We start from the raw sequence: 26549 nt of genomic DNA, 5'->3' as shown, positions 1-26549 counted from the left end.
TATAATAGTCTATGGGGCTGTTTAGACGATGCGTGAATTTTGCGCAGCGTGAGTGCGTTGCGTAAAACTCACGACATGTTCTATATTCTTGCGTTTTTCACGCAACACGCACCCATTGACTTCAATGGGTGCGTGAAAACAACGCATGCCACACTGACGGTCCTGCGTTGCATGCGCGAAAATCACGCAAGAGCTGTCAAACTCCTGAATGTAAACAGAAAAGCACCACGTGCTTTTCTGGTTACAAACATCCAAACGGAGTGTCAAATTAGAGATGAGCGCACCGAACTTCACCGGGTTCGGCAAAACTCGTTTTGACCGAAACCGGTAAAAAATGTTCGGGTACGCGACGTCAGGAGACAGTCTCTGTCCACGGTGCTGAAAGCGTTAAACTGGTTCAGCACCATGGACAGTGACTTCCGCTCCGAAAATCCATGAACCTGTAAAAAAAAAAAGACGTTCTGACTTACCGATAACTCCGGTCCGACCTCCCGGGATGACAGTTAAGTCCAAGTGACAGCTGCAGCCAATCACAGGCCAAGCACAGGCTGCAGCCAATCACAGGCTGCAGCGGTCTCATGGACTGCGGCGTCATCCTGGGAGGTGGGGCCGGATGACGAGAGAGGGACGCGTCACCAAGGCAACGGCCGGGAGACCGGACTGGAGGAAGCAGGCAGTTCATGGTAAGTTTGAACATCTTTTTTTATTCACAGGTTGGTGTATATTGTGATCGGCATTCACTGTCGAGGGTGCTGAAATAGTTACTGCCGATCAGTTAACTCTTTCAGCACCTTGGACAGTGACGGGCGTCGACTAGCCTCATCAATATGATGGCGGCTGCGCGAAAATCACGCAGCCGCGCATCATACACGGATGACACACGGAGCTGCCAAGTGCCTTTTGCGCGCGCAAAACGCAGCGTTTTTTGCGCGCGCAAAACGCACACGCTCGTGTAAATGAGGCCTTAACCTAAAGAAAAGGCAGAAGCCCCCAAGTGTCAGTGTATCATTATCCTGTACCCCAAGTGTCAGTGTCATTATCCTGTACCCCAAGTGTCAGTGTCATTATCCTGTACCCCAAGTGTCAGTGTCATTATCATGTACCCCAAGTGTCAGTGTCATTATCCTGTACCCCAAGTGTCAGTGTCATTATCATGTACCCCAAGTGTCAGTGTATCATTATCCTGTACCCCGAGTGTCAGTGTCATTATCCTGTACCCCAAGTGTCAGTGTCATTATCCTGTACCCCAAGTGTCAGTGTGTCATTATCCTGTACCCCAAGTGTCAGTGTCATTATCATGTACCCCAAGTGTCAGTGTATCATTATCCTGTACCCCGAGTGTCAGTGTCATTATCCTTTACCCCAAGTGTCCATGTATCATTATCCTGTAGCCCAAGTGTCAGTGTCATTATCCTGTACCCCAAGTGTCAGTGTCATTATCCTGTACCCCAAGTGTCAGTGTCATTATCCTGTACCCCAAGTGTCAGTGTCATTATCATGTACCCCAAGTGTCAGTGTATCATTATCCTGTACCCAAGTGTGTCATTATCCTGTACCCCAAGTGTCAGTGTATCATTATCCTGTACCCCAAGTGTCAGTGTGTCCTTATCCTGTACCCCAAGTGTCAGTGTCATTATCCTGTACCCCAAGTGTCAGTGTATCATTGTCCTGTACCCCAAGTGTCAGTGTGTCATTATCCTGCACCACAAGTGTCAGTGTATCATTATCCTGTACCCCAAGTGTCAGTGTCATTATCCTGTACCCCAAGTGTCAGTGTATCATTATCCTGTACCCCAAGTGTCAGTGTCATTATCATGTACCCCAAGTGTCAGTGTATCATTATCCTGTACCCAAGTGTAAGTGTCATTATCCTGTACCCCAAGTGTCAGTGTATAATTATCATGTACCCCAAGTGTCAGTGTATCATTATCCTGTACCCCAAGTGTCAGTGTCATTATCCTGTACCCCAAGTGTCAGTGTATCATTATCCTGTACCCCAAGTGTCAGTGTATCATTATCCTGTACCCCAAGTGTCAGTGTCATTATCCTGTACCCCAAGTGTCAGTGTATCATTATCCTGTACCCCAAGTGTCAGTGTGTTATTATCCTGTCCCCCGAGTGTCAGTGTATCGTTATCCTGTACCCCAAGTGTCAGTGTATCATTATCCTGTACCCCAAGTGTCAGTGTATCATTATCCTGTACCCCAAGTGTCAGTGTGTTATTATCCTGTCCCCCGAGTGTCAGTGTGTTATTATCCTGTCCCCCGAGTCTCAGTGTATCATTATCCTGTACCCCAAGTGTCAGTGTATCATTATCCTGTACCCCAAGTGTCAGTGTATCATTATCCTGTACCCCAAGTGTCAGTGTATCATTATCCTGTACCCCGAGTGTCCGTGTGTCATTATCCTGCACCCCAAGTGTCAGTGTGTCATTATCCTGTACCCCAAGTGTCAGTGTATCATTATCCTGTCCCCCCAAGTGTCAGCGTGTCATTATCCTGCACCCCAAGTGTCAGTGTATCATTATCCTGTACCCCAAGTGTCAGTGTATCATTATCCTGTACCCCAAGTGTCAGTGTATCATTATCCTGTACCCCAAGTGTCAGTGTATCATTATCCTTTACCCCAAGTGTCAGTGTCATTATCCTGTACCCCAAGTGACAGTGTCATTATCCTGTACCCCAAGTGTCAGTGTATCATTATCCTGTACCCCAAGTGTCAGTGTATAATTATCCTGTACCCCAAGTGTCAGTGTATCATTATCCTGTACCCCAAGATTCAGTGTCATTATCCTGTACCCCAAGTGTCAGTGTATCATTATCCTTTACCCCAAGTGTCAGTGTCATTATCCTGTACCCCAAGTGACAGTGTCATTATCCTGTACCCCAAGTGTCAGTGTATCATTATCCTGTACCCCAAGTGTCAGTGTATAATTATCCTGTACCCCAAGTGTCAGTGTATCATTATCCTGTACCCCAAGTGTCAGTGTCATTATCCTGTACCCCAAGTGTCAGTGTATCATTATCCTGTACCCCAAGTGTCAGTGTCATTATCCTGTACCCCAAGTGTCAGTGTATCATTGTCCTGTACCCCAAGTGTCAGTGTGTCATTATCCTGCACCACAAGTGTCAGTGTATCATTATCCTGTACCCCAAGTGTCAGTGTCATTATCCTGTACCCCAAGTGTCAGTGTGTCATTATCCTGTACCCCAAGTGTCAGTGTCATTATCATGTACCCCAAGTGTCAGTGTATCATTATCCTGTACCCAAGTGTAAGTGTCATTATCCTGTACCCCAAGTGTCAGTGTATAATTATCATGTACCCCAAGTGTCAGTGTATCATTATCCTGTACCCAAGTGTAAGTGTCATTATCCTGTACCCCAAGTGTTAGTGTATCATTGTCCTGTACCCCAAGTGTCAGTGTATAATTATCCTGTACCCCAAGTGTCAGTGTATCATTATCCTGTACCCCAAGTGTCAGTGTCATTATCCTGTACCCCAAGTGTCAGTGTATCATTATCCTGTACCCCAAGTGTCAGTGTATCATTATCCTGTACCCCAAGTGTCAGTGTCATTATCCTGTACCCCAAGTGTCAGTGTATCATTATCCTGTACCCCAAGTGTCAGTGTGTTATTATCCTGTCCCCCGAGTGTCAGTGTATCGTTATCCTGTACCCCAAGTGTCAGTGTCATTATCCTGTACCCCAAGTGACAGTGTCATTATCCTGTACCCCAAGTGTCAGTGTATCATTATCCTGTACCCCAAGTGTCAGTGTATAATTATCCTGTACCCCAAGTGTCAGTGTATCATTATCCTGTACCCCAAGTGTCAGTGTCATTATCCTGTACCCCAAGTGTCAGTGTATCATTATCCTGTACCCCAAGTGTCAGTGTATCATTATCCTGTACCCCAAGTGTCAGTGTCATTATCCTGTACCCCAAGTGTCAGTGTATCATTGTCCTGTACCCCAAGTGTCAGTGTGTCATTATCCTGCACCACAAGTGTCAGTGTATCATTATCCTGTACCCCAAGTGTCAGTGTCATTATCCTGTACCCCAAGTGTCAGTGTATCATTATCCTGTACCCCAAGTGTCAGTGTCATTATCATGTACCCCAAGTGTCAGTGTATCATTATCCTGTACCCAAGTGTAAGTGTCATTATCCTGTACCCCAAGTGTCAGTGTATAATTATCATGTACCCCAAGTGTCAGTGTATCATTATCCTGTACCCAAGTGTAAGTGTCATTATCCTGTACCCCAAGTGTTAGTGTATCATTGTCCTGTACCCCAAGTGTCAGTGTATAATTATCCTGTACCCCAAGTGTCAGTGTATCATTATCCTGTACCCCAAGTGTCAGTGTCATTATCCTGTACCCCAAGTGTCAGTGTATCATTATCCTGTACCCCAAGTGTCAGTGTATCATTATCCTGTACCCCAAGTGTCAGTGTCATTATCCTGTACCCCAAGTGTCAGTGTATCATTATCCTGTACCCCAAGTGTCAGTGTGTTATTATCCTGTCCCCCGAGTGTCAGTGTATCGTTATCCTGTACCCCAAGTGTCAGTGTATCATTATCCTGTACCCCAAGTGTCAGTGTATCATTATCCTGTACCCCAAGTGTCAGTGTATCATTATCCTGTACCCCAAGTGTCAGTGTCATTATCCTGTACCCCAAGTGTCAGTGTATCATTATCCTGTACCCCAAGTGTCAGTGTGTTATTATCCTGTCCCCCGAGTGTCAGTGTATCGTTATCCTGTACCCCAAGTGTCAGTGTATCATTATCCTGTACCCCAAGTGTCAGTGTATCATTATCCTGTACCCCAAGTGTCAGTGTGTTATTATCCTGTCCCCCGAGTGTCAGTGTGTTATTATCCTGTCCCCCGAGTCTCAGTGTATCATTATCCTGTACCCCAAGTGTCAGTGTATCATTATCCTGTACCCCAAGTCACTTGGGGTACAGGATAATGATACACTGACACTTGGGGTACAGGATAATGATACACTGACACTTGGGCCAAGTGTCAGTGTATCATTATCCTGTACCCCAAGTGTCAGTGTATCATTATCCTGTACCCCGAGTGTCCGTGTGTCATTATCCTGCACCCCAAGTGTCAGTGTGTCATTATCCTGTACCCCAAGTGTCAGTGTATCATTATCCTGTCCCCCCAAGTGTCAGCGTGTCATTATCCTGCACCCCAAGTGTCAGTGTATCATTATCCTGTACCCCAAGTGTCAGTGTATCATTATCCTGTACCCCAAGTGTCAGTGTATCATTATCCTGTCCCCCCAAGTGTCAGCGTGTCATTATCCTGTACCCCAAGTGTCAGTGTATCATTATCCTTTACCCCAAGTGTCAGTGTCATTATCCTGTACCCCAAGTGACAGTGTCATTATCCTGTACCCCAAGTGTCAGTGTATCATTATCCTGTACCCCAAGTGTCAGTGTATAATTATCCTGTACCCCAAGTGTCAGTGTATCATTATCCTGTACCCCAAGTGTCAGTGTCATTATCCTGTACCCCAAGTGTCAGTGTATCATTATCCTGTACCCCAAGTGTCAGTGTATCATTATCCTGTACCCCAAGTGTCAGTGTCATTATCCTGTACCCCAAGTGTCAGTGTATCATTATCCTGTACCCCAAGTGTCAGTGTGTTATTATCCTGTCCCCCGAGTGTCAGTGTATCGTTATCCTGTACCCCAAGTGTCAGTGTATCATTATCCTGTACCCCAAGTGTCAGTGTATCATTATCCTGTACCCCAAGTGTCAGTGTGTTATTATCCTGTCCCCCGAGTGTCAGTGTGTTATTATCCTGTCCCCCGAGTCTCAGTGTATCATTATCCTGTACCCCAAGTGTCAGTGTATCATTATCCTGTACCCCAAGTGTCAGTGTATCATTATCCTGTACCCCAAGTGTCAGTGTATCATTATCCTGTACCCCAAGTGTCAGTGTATCATTATCCTGTCCCCCCAAGTGTCAGCGTGTCATTATCCTGTACCCCAAGTGTCAGTGTATCATTATCCTTTACCCCAAGTGTCAGTGTCATTATCCTGTACCCCAAGTGACAGTGTCATTATCCTGTACCCCAAGTGTCAGTGTATCATTATCCTGTCCCCCGAGTGTCAGTGTGTTATTATCCTGTCCCCCGAGTGTCAGTGTATCATTATCCTGTACCCCAAGGGTCAGTGTATCATTATCCTGTACCCCAAGTGTCAGTGTATCATTATCCTGTACCCCAAGTGTCAGTGTATCATTATCCTGTACCCCGAGTGTCCGTGTGTCATTATCCTGCACCCCAAGTGTCAGTGTGTCATTATCCTGTACCCCAAGTGTCAGTGTATCATTATCCTGTCCCCCCAAGTGTCAGCGTGTCATTATCCTGCACCCCAAGTGTCAGTGTATCATTATCCTGTACCCCAAGTGTCAGTGTATCATTATCCTGTACCCCAAGTGTCAGTGTATCATTATCCTGTCCCCCCAAGTGTCAGCGTGTCATTATCCTGTACCCCAAGTGTCAGCATGTCATTATCCTGTACCCCAAGTGTCAGTGTATCCTTATCCTTTACCCCAAGTGTCAGTGTCATTATCCTGTACCCCAAGTGACAGTGTCATTATCCTGTACCCCAAGTGACAGTGTGCCTGTGCCATGTATCCTGTCACCCCCAAATGTTAGTGTTATTGTTCTGTACCTCAAGTGCCAATTCCGTTTCCCAAGTACAATCAGACTATTAGGGCTTAGTCAGACGAACGTGTAATACGTCCGTGCAACGCGCGTGATTTTCACGCTCCTCGCACGGACCTATGTTAGTGAATGGGGCCGTTCAGACAGTCCGTGATTTTCACGCAGCTTGAGTCCGTTGCGTAAAACTCACGACATGTCCTATATTTCTGCGTTTTTCACGCATCACGCACCCATTGAAGTCAATGGGTGCGTGAAAATCACGCGCAGCACACGGAAGCACTTCCATGGGACACGCGTGATTCGCGCAACAGCAGTAAAATCTATGAATGAAAGCACCACGTGCTACAAACATCCAAACAGAGTGTCATAATGATGGCGGCTGCGCAAAAATCACGCAGCCGCACATCATATGCTGCTGACACACGGAGCTGTTATGTACCTTATGCAGGGGCGTAGCTAGGGGGGGCTGGCGGGGCATTTGCCCCGGGCGCAAGGGAAGGGGGGGCGCCGAAGAGCAGCTGATCGCTGCTGACAGGCGCCCCGTATGTAGGACACCTGCAGCAGCTTAGGAAGAGCCAGGAAATATAGGGCGTTCTGACTGGGGTCTGTGACAGCCATGGAGTGGACCAGTCCAGTCACCTGACCTCACGTCAGTGACATGAGGTCAGATGAACTCAGGTCATGGGACAGGTCCACTCCCGTGCTGCAGCCTCCCTGCATCTGCCTCCACTCTGTGATCTGTGCTCTGCCGAGAAGCAGAGAGGAAGCTCCGCCCACAGCCCGTCCTCACCTGTCAGCAAGGAGACATGGTGAGTGAGTGTGTGTATGTCTGTCTGTCTGTGTGTGTCTCTGTCTGTCTGTGTCTCTGCATGTGTTTGTCTCTTATATCTACTACATTATCTGTACTGTGTAGCAGAGCTGAGATAGTAATTTAGCACAATGTGTTATCTGTGATTTTACATAGGACTGCAGGGGACACAACTACATTATCAGTACTCAGAGAGTTATCAGTGTGCTATCCATTGGCGTAACTACCGCCGTAGCAGCAGTAGCGGCTGCTACGGTGCCCGCGGCATGAGGAGGCCCGTGTCGCCCGCCGGCACTGCCCCCCCCATGGCCGGAGGCTCCGCTAGCAGCCGCTATGGCTGCTACAGCGGGACGCCACTGAACACTACGGCAGAGCAGGGAGGTATCTCCCCGCTCTGCCATTAAACAAAAGACATGTATCCCCTCTCCACAGGACATGTATCCCCTCTCCACAGGACATGTATCCCCCCCTCTCCACAGGACATGTATCCCCCCCTCTCCACAGGACATGTATCCCCTCTCCACAGGACATGTATCCCCTCTCCACAGGACATGTATCCCCTCTCCACAGGACATGTATCCCCTCTCCACTGGCAGTGATAGGGAGAACGGGGGACTGAAAGTCCCCCCCAATGTTCTCCATCACAAACCTCGGACTTCCGGGGTCTGTGTCGGCTTCTCCGTAGAAATGAATGGAGCGCCGGTCGTGCTTGTGCACATGCGTGACCAGCGCTCCTTTCATTTTTATTGAGCTGCCGACACAGACGCCGGAAGTCAGAGGTTAGTCATCGAGAACTTCAGGGACTTTCGGTCTCCCCGTTCTCCCTATCGCTGCCAGCGATCACACATGTATCCCCTGTCCTGTGAAGATCCTGTGGAGAGGGGATACATGTCTTTTGTAGGACACACTGTAGGTCAGATTTTTTTGGGAGAAAGGGCTGTATGGCGTTCCCTACAGGGGGGGCAGTATGACGTTCTCTACAGGGGGGGCTGTATGGCGTTCCCTACAGGGGGGGCAGTATGACGTTCTCTACAGGGGGGGCTGTATGGTGTTCCCTACAGGGGGGGCAGTATGACGTTCTCTACAGGGGGGGCTGTATGGTGTTCCCTACAGGGGGGGCAGTATGACGTTCTCTACAGGGGGGGCTGTATGGCGTTCCCTGCAGGGGGGAGGCTGTACGGCGTTCTCTACAGGGGGGGGCAGTATGGAGTTCTCTACAGGGGGGGCAGTATGACGTTCTCTACAGGGGGGCTGTATGGCGTTCTCTACAAGGGGGGCTGTATGGTGTTAGCGCCATACAGCCCCCTCTGTAGATAACGCCATACTGCCCCCCCCTGTAGATAACGCCATACAGCCCCCCCTGCAGGGAACACAATACAGCCCCCTGTAGAGAACGCCATACTGCCCCCCCCTGTAGAGAACGCCATACAGCCTCCCCCCTGCAGGGAACGCCATACAGCCCCCCTGTAGATAACGCCATATAGCCCCCCCTGTAGGGAACGCCATACTGCCCCCCCCCTTGTAGGGAACGCCATACAGTGCCCCCCCTGTAGAGAACGCCGTACAGCCTCCCGCCTGCAGGGAACGCCATACAGCCCCCCCTGTAGAGAATGCTGTACAGCCCCCCTATAGGGAACGCCATACAGCCCCCCCTGTAGGTAACGCCATACAGCCCCCCCTGTAGATAACGCCATACAGCCCCCCCTGTAGATAACGCCATACAGCCCCCCCCTGTAGATAACGCCATACAGCCCCCCCTGTAGATATCTACAGGGGGGGCTATAAAAAAGGCACTATCTAGAAGGGGGGCTGTGTGTGGCAGCCAGGGGAGGGGGGGCCCCAGTCAAAAGTTTGCTATGGGGCCCAGTCTTTCCTAGTTACGCCCCTGGTGCTATCTGTAGTGTTACATAGGACCGCAGGTAACATCTACTACATTATCTGTACTGTGTAGCAGAGCTGAGATTGTAATTTAGCACAATGTGTTATCTGTGGTGTTACATAGGACTGCAGGTAACATCTACTACATTATCTGTGCTGTGTACATATGTGCCTGTGTGGGTATATATGGGTCTGTTTGTGAATGTGTCTTTGTGCTTGTATATTTGTGCCTTTTATGTATTTGTATATGTTCCTGTCTGTGTATTTATCTGCCGGTGTGTGTGTGTATATGTGTCTGTACGTCTATATATTTACCTGTTTGTATATATTCCAGATGTGTGTCTGTATATTTGCCTGTATGTCTAAATATCTGTCTTTATGTATGTACAGTATATATGTTCCAGCGTGTCTATGTAAGTGGTTAATTTTTGGTTTGTGTAGGGGGCGGCAATAGAGAGTCCCGCACAGGGCGCCATCCAAGCGAAGGCCGGCTTGGGCTGCACCGACCCTAGTCAGACGGAACTCCGCCGCTGCCTGCGCCGCATGACCTCCTCGGCTCCTCCGGTAAGTCACACCAGGCAGAGCGGAGAGTGGTAGCGGTAGGCTACCGCTCACCGGTCTGTTCACAGTGTGGTGCTATTAAAAGGGGGGGGTTGTGTGGCGCTATTTACAAGGGGGAAGCGGGCTGTGTGTGGCGCTATCTACAGGGGGGGGCTCTGTGTGGCGCTATCTACAGGGGACTGTGTGTGGCACTATCTACAGGGGGCTGTGTGTGGCACTATCTACAGGGTGCTGTGTGTGGCACTATCTACAGGGGGCTGTGTGTGGCATTATCTACAGGGGGCTGTGTGTGGAGCTATCTACAGGGGGGCTGTGTGTGGCACTATCTACAGGGTGCTGTGTGTGGCACTATCTACAGGGGGCTGTGTGTGGCGCTATCTACAGGGGGCTGTGTGTGGCGCTATCTACAGGGGGGCTGTGTGTGGCACTATCTACAGGGGGCTGTGTGTGGCACTATCTACAGGGGGCTGTGTGTGGCGCTATCTACAGGGGGGCTGTGTGTGGCACTATCTACAGGGTGCTGTGTGTGGCACTATCTACAGGGGGCTGTGTGTGGCGCTATCTACAGGGGGCTGTGTGTGGCGCTATCTACAGGGGGGCTGTGTGTGGCACTATCTACAGGGGGCTGTGTGTGGCACTATCTACAGGGGACTGTGTTTGGCACTATCTACAGGGGGCTGTGTGTGGCGCTATCTACAGGGGGCTGTGTGTGGCGCTATCTACAGGGGGCTGTGTGTGGCGCTATGTACAGGAGGCTGTGTTTGGTGCTATCTACAGGGGGCTGTGTTTGGCACTATCTACAGGGGGCTGTGTGTGGCCTCTTTAATTTATTTTCTTTTAATTTATTTTTGTTAATTACATTATAGATCTACATCGCTTGTAAAATGTAGAAATGCTTTTATACTCGCATTACATTAAAAAAAATCGTGAAAAAAAATTACACCTCATTGATTGGTAGCGAAAGAAAACATGGCGAGGGGGAAGGAGATGTCGGGAAATAAGTTGGGGGAGCGCCAAACTGAATCTTTGCCCCGGGTGCTGGAGAACCGAGCTACGCCTCTGCCTTATGCACGCGCAAAACTTACACGCTCGTGTTAATCCGGCCTTAAGGTGTAAACTTTGTCACAGACCTGAAAATAAGAAGTGACTTGACGCTTCTCACACTGAACCCTCGCACTCCTCTGATTCCCTCGCACCCTTTGCACCAGATTGTTAAATTCATTTTGACATGTTTCTAGAATTATTCTGTTTTGCAATATTGTGTTCCTATTTTAAGAATATTAACTTTTTAGGTTTTTTGTTTTTGATTAAAACACGGAACAACGAGTAATAGGAAGACGAATCAGCACAATTTTGCAATCACTGCAAAAATAGTATAAAGTCTCTGGCAAAACCGCCAATGTTTAAGAAATGCTTGCAGGGAGATTCCGGGCGTGGCACAGAAATACAGACCGTGCCCCCAAAATGATAGCCATAGTAGCTCCATGATGGCGTCAATTGGTCCCAAAACACTGCCAGAGACAACCATTAGGGTATGTTCAACATTGTGAGAAACTAGACATGGACCGCACAGCCACAGTATATACGTTGATCTGAGCCGCTGGGCATAATTTAGAAACATGAACATGAGGTTCTTTGTAAATATTTTGATCAAACTGTATAAGCCACTTGCCACTAGGGTATGTTCACACGGCTTATTTTCGGCTGTTTTTCGGGTCGTAAACAACCAAAAAATGACCGAAAAATCAGAAGCAGAACGCCTCCAAACATCTGCCCATTGATTTCAATGGGAAAAACAGCGTTTTGTTCTGACGGGCCGTGTTTTTTACACGGCCGTTTTTAAAAACGGACGCGTGAAAACACAGCCCCCAAAAAGAAGTGCCTGTCACTTCTTGGGATGTTTTTGGAGCCGTTTTTCATAGACTCTATAAAAAAAAAACAGCTCCGAAAACGCCGCAAAAAACGCGAGTGGCTTAAAAAACTTCTGAAAATCAGGAGTTGTTTTCCCTTGAAAACAGCTCCGTATTTTCAGAAGTTTTTTGCTAAGCGTGTGAACAGAGCCTTACAGTAGAATGCCCCCATAAAAGAGACAGAGTGCCCCATAACACAGCAAGAGTGCCTCAAAACAACGCCTAAGTGCCCCTATACCAGTACCAGAGGGACCCATCATAGTACCAGTGCCCCTATAAAAGTGCCAGAGGGAACCCATACCAGATGCTCCCATGAATATTACTAGCCAAAGTGCCCCCACAATTGAGCATGTTCCTCCATATATTTTGCAAACTTTGAGAAATCAAAGTATAATAGAAAGGAGAATATTCGGTATACAATGATTAAAGGGATATTCCCGTTTCAGAAAACAAATGTTTCTCTTTGTATAATAAAAAGTTATAAAATTTTCCAACATGCTTTCTGTATCCATTCCTCATGGGTTTCAAGATCTCTGCTTGCTGTGATTAAATAGGAATTTTATACTTCCAGGAGTCAGAAATCTGTACTAGTCATGTGATGGCAACACAGGTGCAGGGTCGTTACAGTGACAATACAGTTATCAGAGCTGTGTCTTATAACAGGCCGTGCACCTGTGAGTCCATCACATGACCAGGACAGATCCCGTGGAAGTAAACAATGACCACAAGCAGAGATCTTAAAAATTGATGCACAGACTATATAAGAAAATCGTATCACTTTTTATTATACAATAAATAACCTTTATTTGCTACAACGAGAAATGAAAAATCTTGTAAAACTGCAAAATTAATGTCATGTGAAACTGTGACCAGCAGATGGCGCTGATATATTTGTCCTGAATTTACAATTTATGAAATATTCTGCAATTCTGCCTGGAAAGCAGAAGAAATCTGTTGCAATTATGTCACCGCTGCAATGGTCGAGATTAGTTCATCTTTGAGGACAAAGGCAAATTCACTTTTTTCAACATCATTTTCAGTTTGGTCTTGCACAATGTGAAGGGAGATGATAAGAGACGTTCACATAACCCTAGAGACTGTATCAATCACGGCAATCTGCAGCTGATTTATGTTGCGTTTTGCTCCAATGCTGGGAAGTTGCCGAGTTTCTCTTTGCTTTGAGCTCACAGATTGGATCTCAGTGCTTGGACCCCAACCAATGAAAACTTCAGACATGTCACTATAACATATGAGAAGTTGGTTGAAGGTTTAGTGACAATTTAAGGCCCTATTACACCCGCCAATTGGCCAGTGCAACGAGTGCTGATCAACGAGACAGCTCGGCGCTCATTTGCTCCTGTCACAGGGCTATGGATGGGGACGAGCGGTCGTTACTCCGGTCACTCGTCCCCATCCATTATTATCATGTCGGCAGCGCGTCTCCCTGTTTACACCGGAAGATGCGCTGCCGACAACGAAAATATTGAACTTTTTTAAAATGATACAATCAGCAGATGATCCAGCGTTTGCTCGTTCATCTGCTGATCGCTGCCATTGTTACACAGGGAAATTACCGGCAACGAGTGTTCTATGAACTAATTATTTGGCCGATAATTGCCCAGTGTAAAGCCCCCTTTACTTTTTCTTGGCCATCGCTGGTTCTTCGCTATCATGTTGGCATCCAAATAGTTCTCTTTAGTTTCAAAACCATTTTGAGTGGGGAGATACAGATAGATGCACGAACACTTGATAGACAAAGGCAATTCTCTCATTATACTATGAAAAAATAACGTCACAGTGTTTATAGACAATGCTGCCATACTGCACAACTAATGCCCCAATACAGTAGGTATAAATAATGCAGCCCTATTCTACACATAAATAATGGCACCGTACGCAATAATAATGCTGCCATACAGTGCACAGAACTAATGCCACCATACAGTACACATAACTAATGCCACCATACTGTACACATAAATAATGCTGCCATACAGTACACATAACTAATGCCACCATACTGTACACATAACTAATGCCACCATACTGTACACATAACTAATGCCACCATACTGTACACATAAATAATGCTGCCATACAGTACACATAACTAATGCCACCATACTGTACACATAACTAATGCCACCATACAGTACACATAACTAATGCCACCATACAGTACAAATAACTAATGCCACCATACTGTACACATAAATAATGCCACCATGCTGTAGGCAATAATAATGCTGCCATACAGTGCACATAACTAATGCCACCATACTGTACACATAACTAATGCCACCATACAGTACACATAACTAATGCCACCATACAGTACACATAACTAATGCCACCATACTGTACACATAACTAATGCCACCATACAGTACACATAACTAATGCCACCATACTGTACACATAACTAATGCCACCATACAGTACACATAACTAATGCCACCATGCTGTTCACAATAATAATGCTGCCATACAGTACACATAACTAATGCCGCCATACAGTACACATAACTAATGCCACCATGCTGTTCACAATAATAATGCTGCCATACAGTACACATAACTAATGCCGCCATACTGTACACATAAATAATGCTGCCATACAGTAAACATAAATAATGCTGCAATACAGTAAACATAAATAATGCCACCACACAGTACACATAAATAATGCCACCATACTGTACACATAACTAATGCCACCATACAGTAAACATAAATAATGCTGCCATACAGTACACATAAATAATGCCACCATGCTGTACGCAATAATAATGCTGCCATACAGTGCACATAACTAATGCCACCATACTGTACACATAACTAATGCCACCATACAGTACACATAACTAATGCCACCATACTGTACACATAAATAATGCCACCATACAGCACACATAACTAATGCCACCATACAGTAAACATAACTAATGCTGCCATACAGTACACATAAATACTACCACCATACTGTACACATAACTAATGCCACCATACTGTACACATAAATAATGCTGCCATACTGTACACATAACTAATGCTGCCATACAGTGCACATAAATAATGCTACCATACAGTACACATAAATAATGCTGCCATACAGTACACAAAAAATGCTGCCATACAGTACACAAATAATGCTGCCATACAGTACACATAAATAATGCTTCCATACTGTACATATAACTAATGCTGCCATACAGTGCACATAAATAATGCTGCAATACAGTACACATAAATAATGCTACCATACAGTACACATAAATAATGCTTCCATACAGTACACATAAATGATACTGTTATGCCATACAGTACACATAAATAATGCCACCATGCTGTACACAATAATAATGCTGCCATACTGTACACATAACTAATGCCACCATACAGTACACATAACTAATGCCACCATACAGTACACATAACTAATGCTGCCATACAGTGCACATAAATAATGCTGCAATACAGTAAACATAAATAATGCTGCCATACAGTGCACATAAATAATGCTGCCATACAGTACACATAAATAATAATGCTGCCATACTGTACACATAACTAATGCTGCCATACAGTGCACATAAATAATGCTACCATACAGTACACATAAATAATGCTGCCATACAGTACACAAATAATGCTGCCATACAGTACACATAAATAATGCTGCCATACAGTACACATAAATAATGCTTCCATACTGTACATATAACTAATGCTGCCATACAGTGCACATAAATAATGCTGCCATACAGTACACATAAATAATGCTACCATACAGTACACATAAATAATGATGCCATACAGTACACATAAATAATACTGTTATGCCATACAGTACACATAAATAATGCTGCCATACAGTACACATAAATAATGCCACCATGCTGTACACAATAATAATGCTGCCATACTGTACACATAACTAATGCCACCATACAGTACACATAACTAATGCCACCATACAGTAAACATAAATAATGCTGCCATACAGTGCACATAAATAATGCTGCCATACAGTACACATAACTAATGCTGCCATACAGTACACATAAATAATGCCACCATACAGTACACATAACTAATGCCACCACACTGTACACATAACTAATGCTGCCATACAGTACACATAACTAATGCTGCCATACAGTACACATAAATAATAATGCCATACAGTATACATAAATAATGCTGCCATACAGTACACATAAATAACAATGCCATACAGTATACATAAATAATGCCGCCATACTGTACACATAAATAATGCCACCATGCTGTACGCAATAATAATGCTGCCATACAGTAAACATAAATAATGCTGCCATACAGTACACATAAATAATGCCACCATACTGTACACATAACTAATGCCACCATACTGTACACATAAATAATGCTGCCATACAGTACACATAAATAATAATGCCATACAGTATACATAAATAATGCTGCCATACAGTACACATAACTAATGCCGCCATATTGTACACATAAATAATGGCACCATGCTGTACGCAATAATAATGCTGCCATACAGTGCACAGAACTAATGCCACCATACTGTACACATAACTAATGCCACCATACAGTACACATAAACAATGCTGCCATACAGTACACATAACTAATGCCACCATGCTGTACACAATAATAATGCTGCCATACAGTACACATAAATAATGCTGCCATACTGTACACATAAATAATAATGCCACCATGCTGTACACAATAATAATGCTGCCATACAGTACACATAACTAATGCCACCATGCTGTACACAATAATAATGCTGCCATACAGTACACATAACTAATGCTGCCATACTGTACACATAAATAATGCTGCCATACAGTACACATAAATAATGCTGCCATACAGTACACATAAATAATGCCACCACACAGTACAAATAAATAATACTGTTATGCCATACACATGAATAATGCTTCCATACTGTACACATAACTAATGCCACCATGATGTACATAATAATTCTGCTTTACAGTACACATGACTAATGCTGCCATACGGAACACATAAATAATGCTACTTTATTGTACACCTAACTAATGCTACTATACAGTAGGTCTTAATAATTCTGCCATACTATGAACATAACTAATGACACGATGGTGTTCACAATAACAATGCTGCCATACTGAACACATAAGCAATGCTACCACACAGTACACATAAATAATGTTGCCTTACACTATACATATATATTGCTGCTATACTAAACACATAACTTAATCTGCCATACTGTACACATAACTAATATTACTATACTGTGCACATCAATAATACAACTAATGCCCCCAAGCAGTACAAATAAATAATGCTGCTATACAGTACACATAACTAATGCTATCAGACTGCACACATCAATAATTCTGCTAAACTGTACACATAACTAATGCCACCATACTGTTCATATAATGCAAACACACTGTACACATAAATAATGCTTCCCTACTATCCATATAACTAATGCAGCTAACTATTGAATTCTGTCTGCCTACAGCCACCACTAGAGGGAGCCACTGCAAGTAAACGGCATCTGTATATATGTGATCAGCTCCTCCTAGTGGTGAATGCGGACATGCTGTGTTAACTCAAGTGGGGAAGGTTTGATCCTTGCATACACCCCAGGTTGCCTTCAGGCTGACGCGGTAATGAATTTATCACTTACAAATATGACTATTCCCAGAGACCCCATAGGCTGTTGTGCGCTGATAATCGCGTGTTTTCTATGTGATAATTATATGCACTACAAGCAATTCCATGTCTGGGGGGGGGGGGGGATCTAAGCAGCTGTTCATCCTGGGCTTTCTAGTTCTTTATTGAATGTGAAGACTGACACGGCGAGCAGTAGGAGACAGTTATATGCCATTCAGGATTTTTTGAAAGTTGAGTGACAACACCTAAGGGCACTGTAATGGCAGCCATTAATTACATAGGTTAAAAAAAGACACAGGTCCATCAAGTTCAACCTTTCTTCCAAAAACAGCGCCACACCGGTCCATGGGTTGTGTCTGGTATTGCGGCTCAGCTCTATTGAAGTAAATAGGGCTGAGCTGCAATACTACACACAACCTGTGGACAGGTGTGGCGCTGTTTTTGGAACATAACCATTTTTATTTTTTTTTCAACTAATCCATGACCCTTTAGGGAAACAGATATACCCAGCCTCATATACACACAACGTATATCTATCCCCCTGTCCACCAGGCATATCTTGAGGTTGGCTTTGATATTGACCCTTTTCACTTCCCTTCTTTTCCTATCAGTCTCTCCAAGTCTCCCCCTCGTCTCCTTGCTTTCTCCTCTGTCGTCTTCCCTTCCATCCTGGATAAAGATTGCTGTGAGGAGAGATCTATCTACCTCGAACACTCTGCCTTTCAAGACTTTACTTCTTGTCTTGCCAACAATGCTAATCGCTAATGGACCAGAGCCCAGAGCGTCCTGTAAGAGGCCTGAGAGAGGCACTTAATCCGCTGACTTTTTACAAAGGTCCCCAGACCATGGGGTTGACTTTGGCTTTATTGTGATACAACATGAAGAATTAAAGGGTATTTACCGTTACAATTTTACTCTAGGATTTCAGCTGCAAAAAGGATCTGGAGCATTTTCCTAATACACTTGATAAGGCTCCAGAGCTTTGTGTCTTTAGTTCACAGCATTGTTCCCGCGTTCTCCTACAACTGGAAAAAACACTGTTTTCACCACCAGGGGGCGATCTTTATACAGCTGTAAATGGCTACTACTGATCGAATAGGAACCGCAGACAGTTCGCCCTCTAGTGGTGGTAACAAGTAGGTAGGATTTTTTTTCCAGTCTGGAACAAAAAAATAGAGCTCTGTAGTAAACAAATGGAGCATCGTATCACTATGAAAAATATTAGCAAACACTCCAAACCATTTATTCTGCATGTTTGTAATGGTAGAGACACTTTAAAGGAACGATCTGGGAGAAGTGTCTACACTAGGCATAACACAGTGTTTCAGTTTTGGCTGGACTGTTCCTTTAAATTGTAGATTTCTGAGTCAGTATACACAATAAGTCATCTATATGGGCTTCTTCCTGTATATTGTAAAGTCGTTGTCCTCCTTCTAGGCCAGGGGTTTCAAACTTGGCCGGGTTGGTGGGCCACATATAGAAAAAATTGGAAGTTGACGGGCCGCATTACTTTCAAATTTGATACAATACAAAATTATTGTTAAACAATTAGTTATTTGAACTACTACAACACTATATTACTATAATAATAGCGCTAGGTTTAAAATTTGAGCTATTACTCAACGTGCTTATTTCAACAATCCAGTTTTCCAGATTAAGTGTCGCCAGTTAGCAGCGTTTGGCAGACACACATGTCAAGATTGGGCAGCCCCTTTTTAGATAGTGCCACAGTGCCCTCTGTGGATGCTGCCGCAGTGCCCTCTGTGGATGCTGCCGCAGTGCCCTCTGTGGATGCTGCCACAGTGCCCTCTGTAGATGCTGCCACAGATTCCTGTGTAGATAATGCAACACACCCCTAGATAATGCCACAGTGTCTTCTGTACATACTGCCACAGTGCCTTCTGTAGATGCTGCCACAGTGCCCTCTGTAGATGCTGCCACAGTGCCCTCTGTAGATGCTGCCAAAGTGCCCTCTGTAGATGCTGCCACAGTGCCCTCTGTAGATGCTGCCAAAGTGCCTTCTGTAGATGCTGCCACATTGCCCTCTGTAGATGCTGCCACAATGCCTTCCGTAGATGCTGCCACAGTGCTCTCCGTAGATGCTGCCACAGTGCCCTCCGTAGATGCTGCCACAGTGCCCTCCGTTGATGCTGCCACAGTGCCCTCAGTAGATGCTGCCACAGAGCCCTCCGTAGATGCTGCCACAGCGCCCTCCGTAGATGCTGCCACAGCGCCCTCCATAGATGCTGCCTCAGTGCCCTCCGTAGATGCTGCCACAGTGCCCTCCGTAGATGCTGCCACAGTGCCTTCCGCAGATGCTGCCACAGTGATGTCAGGGGCTTGCCCAGAGCTTGAGTCCCAGTGCAGAGCCACTTCTAGCACCCTGCCTGGGATTCCAGCTCTGCCCCTGACATCACTGTCCATATATGGACAGAGATGTCAGGGGCAACCCCAGAGCTGGAGTCCCGGGCAGAGCGCTAGTAGGCTCTTCCTGGGACTCCAGCTGTGCTCCTGACATCACTGAGACTCCTGCTCTGGGGAAGCCCCTGACATCATTGTCGATGTATGGACAGTGATGTCAGAGGCTTCCACAGAGTCCCACTGCAGAGCCTATACTAGCGCTCTGCCCGGGACTCTGGGGAAGCCCCAGACATTGTGCGTCCAAACATGGACACCGATGTCAGTGAATTCCACAGAGTCCCGGAGCAGAGCCGATACTAGCGCTCTGCCCGGTCTCCGCTCTGGGGAAGACCCTGACACACTGTCCATATATGGACAGCGATGTCAGGGAATTCCACAGAGTCCCGGAGCAGAGCCGATACTAGCGCTCTGCCTGGGACTCTGCTCTGGGGAAGACCCTGACACACTGTCCATATATGGACGGCGATGTCAGGGAATTCCACAGAGTCCCGGAGCAGAGCCAATACTAGCGCTCAGCACGGGACTCCGGCTCTGGGGAAGCCCCAGACATCGCTGTTCATATGTGGACAGCGATGTCAGGGAATTCCAGAGTCTCGGAGCATACTAGCGGCTCTGTGTGCCGCGGGCCGCAGATGACAGCCCCAGGGGCCGCATGCGGCCCGCGGGCCGCGTGCTTGAGACCCCTGTTGTAGGCCAAGGATGTAAGGCAAGAATCGATTTATTCCAGGACCGAGCTCACAATAAATCTCATGGAGACAATGAGAAGAGATGTGCTCGTTATATTCACTGTAAGGCTATGTTCACACACAAACTCAAAAACGTCTGAAAATACGGAGCTGTTTTCAAGGGAAAACAGCTCCTGATTTTCAGATGTTTTGTAAGCCATTCGCGATATACTCAGCGTTTTTTATGGGCGTTTTTGGAGCTGTTTTCAATAGAGTCTATGAAAAACAGCTCCAAAAACGTCCCAAGAAGTGACCTGCACTTCTTTTTCGTGGCCCTTTCTTTACGTGGCCGTTTTTCATACCAACCTCGTAAAAAAACGGCCCGTCGGAACAGAACGCCGTTTTTCCCATTGAAATCAATGGGCAGATGTTTGGAGGCGTTCTGCTTCTGATTTTTCGGGCGTTTACGGCCATGTGAACATACCCTTACAGTTTGGTTTCAACATTGTAGCAATGATTTTTACAGAGATGCGGATCCTTTAATCGCAATTGGTTTGGTGCCAGCTATATTGTGGTGTGGAGTCTCCTCATTCTTCAACCTTAACCCCCACAAAGAGGTATGAACTTTTCTGGTCGAATTTCCAGGTTGCAGACCCCAGAATAGTCACCAATTTGCAGCAGGTGCGCTGCATGGGGTCGTCAATGCATCACTAGTCAGAAAGTACAAAGCCAGAGGATTAGACAGGACCATATTCAGGACCTGGGCCAGGAGTTGATACCAGGAGTAGAACCAAAGTAACCAAAATATCAATAGAAACAACAGCCAAATAAAGGATATTCCTTGATCTGCAGACGAGAAGTGAAGGCTGGCGTCCCCTTTAAATATCTTGCCAGGACCGGCGCCATCCTGGAGAATTAGAAAGGGGCAGCTGGTAAAGATGGGACATCACTATAATTAAACATAAGTTATTTATACTTTTCCATTATAGTTTTCAATCCCAGATTATCGTAGGACCGCAGCCACCACTAGGGGGAGCTTAGTGCATACTGTTTTAACATTGAGTTCTATGGAGTAAGCTCTTAAAGAGGCTCTGTCACCACATTATAAGTGCCCTGTCTCCTACATAAGGAGATCGGCGCTATAATGTAGGTGACAGCAGTGCTTTTTATTTAATAAAATGATCTGTTTTCACCACTTTATTAGCGATTTTAGATTTATGCTAATGAGTTGCTTAATGCCCAAGTGGGCGTGTTTTTACTTTAGACCAAGTGGGCGTTGTACAGAGAGTGTACGCTTCCTCTGCTGTAACTACCACGGAAACAGTAACGAAGTGCAGAGATTGTGAATAGACATCCCGTGGAATGTCTATTCACTGTCTAAACACTTCAGTATTGTTAATGTGTTAGTATAAGACAGCACATAAGGATCTAGCAGGATCCCTATGCGCTGTGTAAATGAATGGAGAGAAGCGCATGACGCTGATTGGTCAGCGTCATACACTCCTCTGTACAACGCCCACTTGGTCTAAAGTAAAAACACGCCCACTTGGGCATTAAGCAACTCATTAGCATAAATCTAAAATCGCTAATAAAGTGGTGAAAATAGATAGTTTTATTAAATAAAAAGCACTGCTGTCATCTACATTATAGCGCCGATCTCCTTATATAGGAAATAGGGCACTTATAATGCGGTGACAGAGAGTCTTTAAGCTCCCCCTAGTGGTGGCTGTGGGCAGACAGAATGTTATTATGTGTCTCTTTCTCTATGTCTGGAGTTCTGTATCAGGAAAATAAATCTCTGACCTCTATAAAGTTATGTTGAATAATAAATAACATAATTTTGCACCAATTTATATTAAATTAAAAAACAAGCAAACAAACAAATAAAATAGTGATCAGGGGCGAACATTGACTGTAAAGATGCTGCAGTCTGTTGGCTGAATACTCAGATATCACGTTCCCAACAAGCAGATGCCGGGTATTAATCCTACTGCTTGATATTTGGTTTCACTAATCCATTAAACAAATCAAAACATTTGCATTTATCAACATTGAAGAAGACAAATCTTTTTATCATTATTTCAGGTCTGGACACATTAGGAGCCCGATCCAAATGTTAACAGTTAATGAGTCACACGAAAAATAAGGGGCGTAGTGACATATGAGCCGGTGGAACATCATTATATGTAATGACTGACAGTATAGAATTATACATCAGTTACATGTATCACCTACCTGTGCACCAGCAACGGCCGCCTGTACTCCCCCACCTTATATACAATGTCAAGGGCCGGCAACCTGATTTATGCAACCGATATGAATAATTATAATAATAATAATAATAATATACATTTTCTTTATAACATTTGTATGCCACAGAACTTAAGGATGATCTGTCACTGGTTTATTAATTCCCTATCTCCTAACTAATCTAATAGGCGCTGTGATGCCGATAACTAGAGTGTGATTTTTTTTTTCTAAAACGTTTATTATTTGCAAAGTTATGAGCATCTTTCTAATAATGCTAATTTGGCTATACTTGCCAAATGGGAGGTTGCTCTTTCTTTTCACTCTGGGCGTGTAATGTTTTCTGTATGACGCTGTCCAATCAGATTGCAGCTTCTCCACCTTCCCTGCCCAGCAACACAGGGTGATCATGTAGTATACAGCTTCCATTGCCTATTGTGTTTTCAACTGGTGATATATCCGGTTGTTTCACAGCTGCGATCCTGAGGTCATATGAAAGATTAGAATCTCCTCTCTCAGATGCCACCGGAATCACTGTTCTAGGTGGTCCACAGCAGGAGATATGGTGGTTTGAAGTGATCCCCCTTCCCTCCAGCCTCAGTCTCTCACACTGTGTGAAGCAGCTTCATGCTGATAGGACAGCGTCAGAGGCTGTGAGGAGGCTCCACCTCCGGAGAATCTCTGCGGTTACCCCCACTTGTCTACTATAGCCTCATTTGCATATTTAGAAAAAAGCTCACAACTTCTAAAATAATAAACTTTTTGGGACACAATTTCCCTATCATTATCAGTGTGACAGCGCCTATCAGATTAGCTAGGAGATTGGGCATTACTAAACTAGTGACAGATCCTATTTAAAGAAAATCTCCAAACTCCTCCCCCTTATTGAGGCTCCTCCCTTCAGTCTATGTGCAGCAGCTTCCTTTACTTCACTGCTGGCTTAATTGCTTGTACATTAGAATAATTCCCCCTCTTGCTTTTATAGAAATCCTCTCTCAATGCACTAATTTTCTGCTGAGTTTGTCCTTATACACAGCTCTAAATCAGAACTGCAGTGTAAAGCATGGTGGACAGAGCAGCATTTCAGACTACCTCAGACTCCAATAGACAGAGCAGCTAAGCTGGAGTCACTGATCATATCTGCATCCTAAGCTCCAAATTTGTCATCTAAACGGATCTAGCAACCTAAAGGGGATTTTGCTGCTGGGATCCCATGTGATCAGTTCTTGTAGCTGCTTTGTCAACACAGTCAAGAGAATCATTATATGGCCCCCACTGAACTTAAACAGTGTCAGCACTCCTCCGGGCAAGAGATGCCTCCCTCACCCCACTAGTACCACCTAATAGGGTATATGGGAAAAAAACAACCCTTTTAAGTAGTGGGGCAATGTTAAAGTACAATTTGGGGGGGGGGGGGGGGGGTAAAATATCTCTTTCAGCTGGAAGATTCCTTTAATAAGTATCAATCATCCCGTTCTTTATAGCACTTAGGCCTAATGCACACGACCGTGGTTTGTTGTCCGTGCGCTATCCACAATTTTGCAAATAGCGCTGGGACCCATTAATTTATATGGCCCCATGCACAAAACCCTGATGTTCACGGATCCTTGTGGGGGCCTCGAGTCCGGGCCACAAAAACTTAGGACATGTCATTTTCCTGTCTGTATTTGCGGCACGGACTCACCCATAAAAGTTCATAAAAATTATTGCCGGCATATGGGATGCGGTCCGTGTGTCATTCGCAATTGCGGATTCTTTGCCAAGCGATACCAGGAAATTGGCAACTGAACGATCATGCCTTCACTTTTTTCTTTTGTGGATCCGTGAATATTGATGACACACGGTTGCACTACGGAAAGGTTTTTGCGGACAAATGGACCGCAATTACAGACAACGGATCCATGGTTTTGCGGACCGCTATAGCAGGATGGTCGTGTGTATTAGACCTAAGACTTTCGTCCCTCATCACAATGGAATGTGAATAATACCAGATGAAAAATCCAATTAGATCAAACTTCTGTGTGTGGGGGGTGACGGGACACGTTCCTATTAAGTGTCAGCCTTGAGATAAAGTCGCCCCTATGAGCTCAGATACTTTATACCCTCATATCTGGAGATAAAACATCCGTCTAAGCAGGAAGTCCCCCGATGTCTTCAAGGATCAGAGAATAATCTTCTTGAGAATCTTGAACTCTTCGATGCCACAAAAAATATTCTAGATATATAAATATTCATTACAATATGCAAACACAAATCCCCTATAAATCCTTGACAAACCATATGTCGGATCTACAGAATCCAGATTTCCCAGTCTCCCGAATCCCTCTCTCCACCATAGCACAGCTACAAAATAGGCAGATTTGACACTCAGAGCTCTAGGAAAACGTATAGCCCCCGTATGGGCTATAGTGACCGCCATATTTGTTGTCACAAGCTCCTGAATGAAAGTTTGTGCAGCTGCATCCCCCCACTCCAGCACATAACTAAGCAGATTTGGCACTTCTAGGAAAACCGATTGACAACCCCTATGGGAGCTATGGTTGTATTTGTAGTCATCCAGGGGTGCTGACAGTTGTCTAAAGTAACAGGTACGCCATATTTTGTGGGTGGAGTTAAGAATGACAATTGGTTTTCCGCTTTCCAGGCCGTCCCTGTATTGTGGATCTGGAAGAGCGGCGAGATTGTCGGAGCCTCATTGCCGCTGTCTGCGCTCTCTACCTGCTCTGCAGACATGTTCTTGGCTCACGTTACAGCTGCACTTGGTTCCCAGGACTCTGAACACTTTATTTCTGAGACGCAGAGGAAACAAGACACTGGAATTACAGAAAGAATTTCTAGGCCTTGTTTGCTGGGAGCAGATGAAAGGACGACTGCAAATACCAGACTGACAGTTCCACTAAATACTGCGCTTGTATTTGCTAATCCATTTACTGATTCCATGCTCATTAGAAACTGTCCTGTAATGACACAATGTAACAACGTAGTATTAAAGTAGATACATATATATCAATATTATTATCTAGAGTAAAAGTGGAGTCACTGTGTACATACATTACATTACTTATCCTGTACTGATCCTGAATTACATCCTGTATTATACTCCAGAGCTGCACTCACTATTCTGCTGGTGGTCACTGTGTACATACATTACATTACTTATCCTGTACTGATCCTGAATTACATCCTGTATTATACTCCAGAGCTGCACTCACTATTCTGCTGGTGGAGTCACTGTGTACATACATTACATTACTTATCCTGTACTGATCCTGAGTTACATCATGTATTATACTCCAGAGCTGCCCTCACTATTCTGCTGGTGGAGTCACTATGTACATACATTACATTTCTTATCCTGTACTGATCCTGAGTTACATCCTGTATTATACTCCAGAGCTGCACTCACTATTCTGCTGGTGGAGTCACTGTGTACATACAATACATTACTTATCCTGTACTGATCCTGAATTACATCATGTATTATACTCCAGAGCTGCACTCACTATTCTGCTGGTGGAGTCACTATGTACATACATTACATTACTTATCCTGTACTGATCCTGAATTACATCATGTATTATACTCCAGAGCTGCACTCACTATTCTGCTGGTGGAGTCACTATGTACACACATTACATTACTTATCCTGTACTGATCCTGAGTTACATCCTGTATTATAC

General features: G+C 45.0%; 1 long non-coding RNA gene across 1 annotated transcript; it reads left to right on the top strand.

Moving 5' to 3' along the window:
- Nucleotides 1-221: 221 nt before the first annotated feature.
- Nucleotides 222-25845, top strand: LOC142656166 (uncharacterized). The gene is made up of 3 exons (XR_012849602.1): nucleotides 222-683; nucleotides 9813-9935; nucleotides 25514-25845. It is a non-coding gene; the product is annotated as an uncharacterized LOC142656166 (long non-coding RNA).
- The last annotated feature ends 704 nt before the right edge of the window (nucleotides 25846-26549 follow it).

Source organism: Rhinoderma darwinii, chromosome 6 (assembly GCF_050947455.1).
Source record: "Rhinoderma darwinii isolate aRhiDar2 chromosome 6, aRhiDar2.hap1, whole genome shotgun sequence".
Classification (NCBI taxonomy): Eukaryota; Metazoa; Chordata; class Amphibia; order Anura; family Rhinodermatidae; genus Rhinoderma; species Rhinoderma darwinii.
Note: the sequence above shows the minus strand (reverse complement) of the source record. Positions and strands in the feature narration are given on the sequence as shown.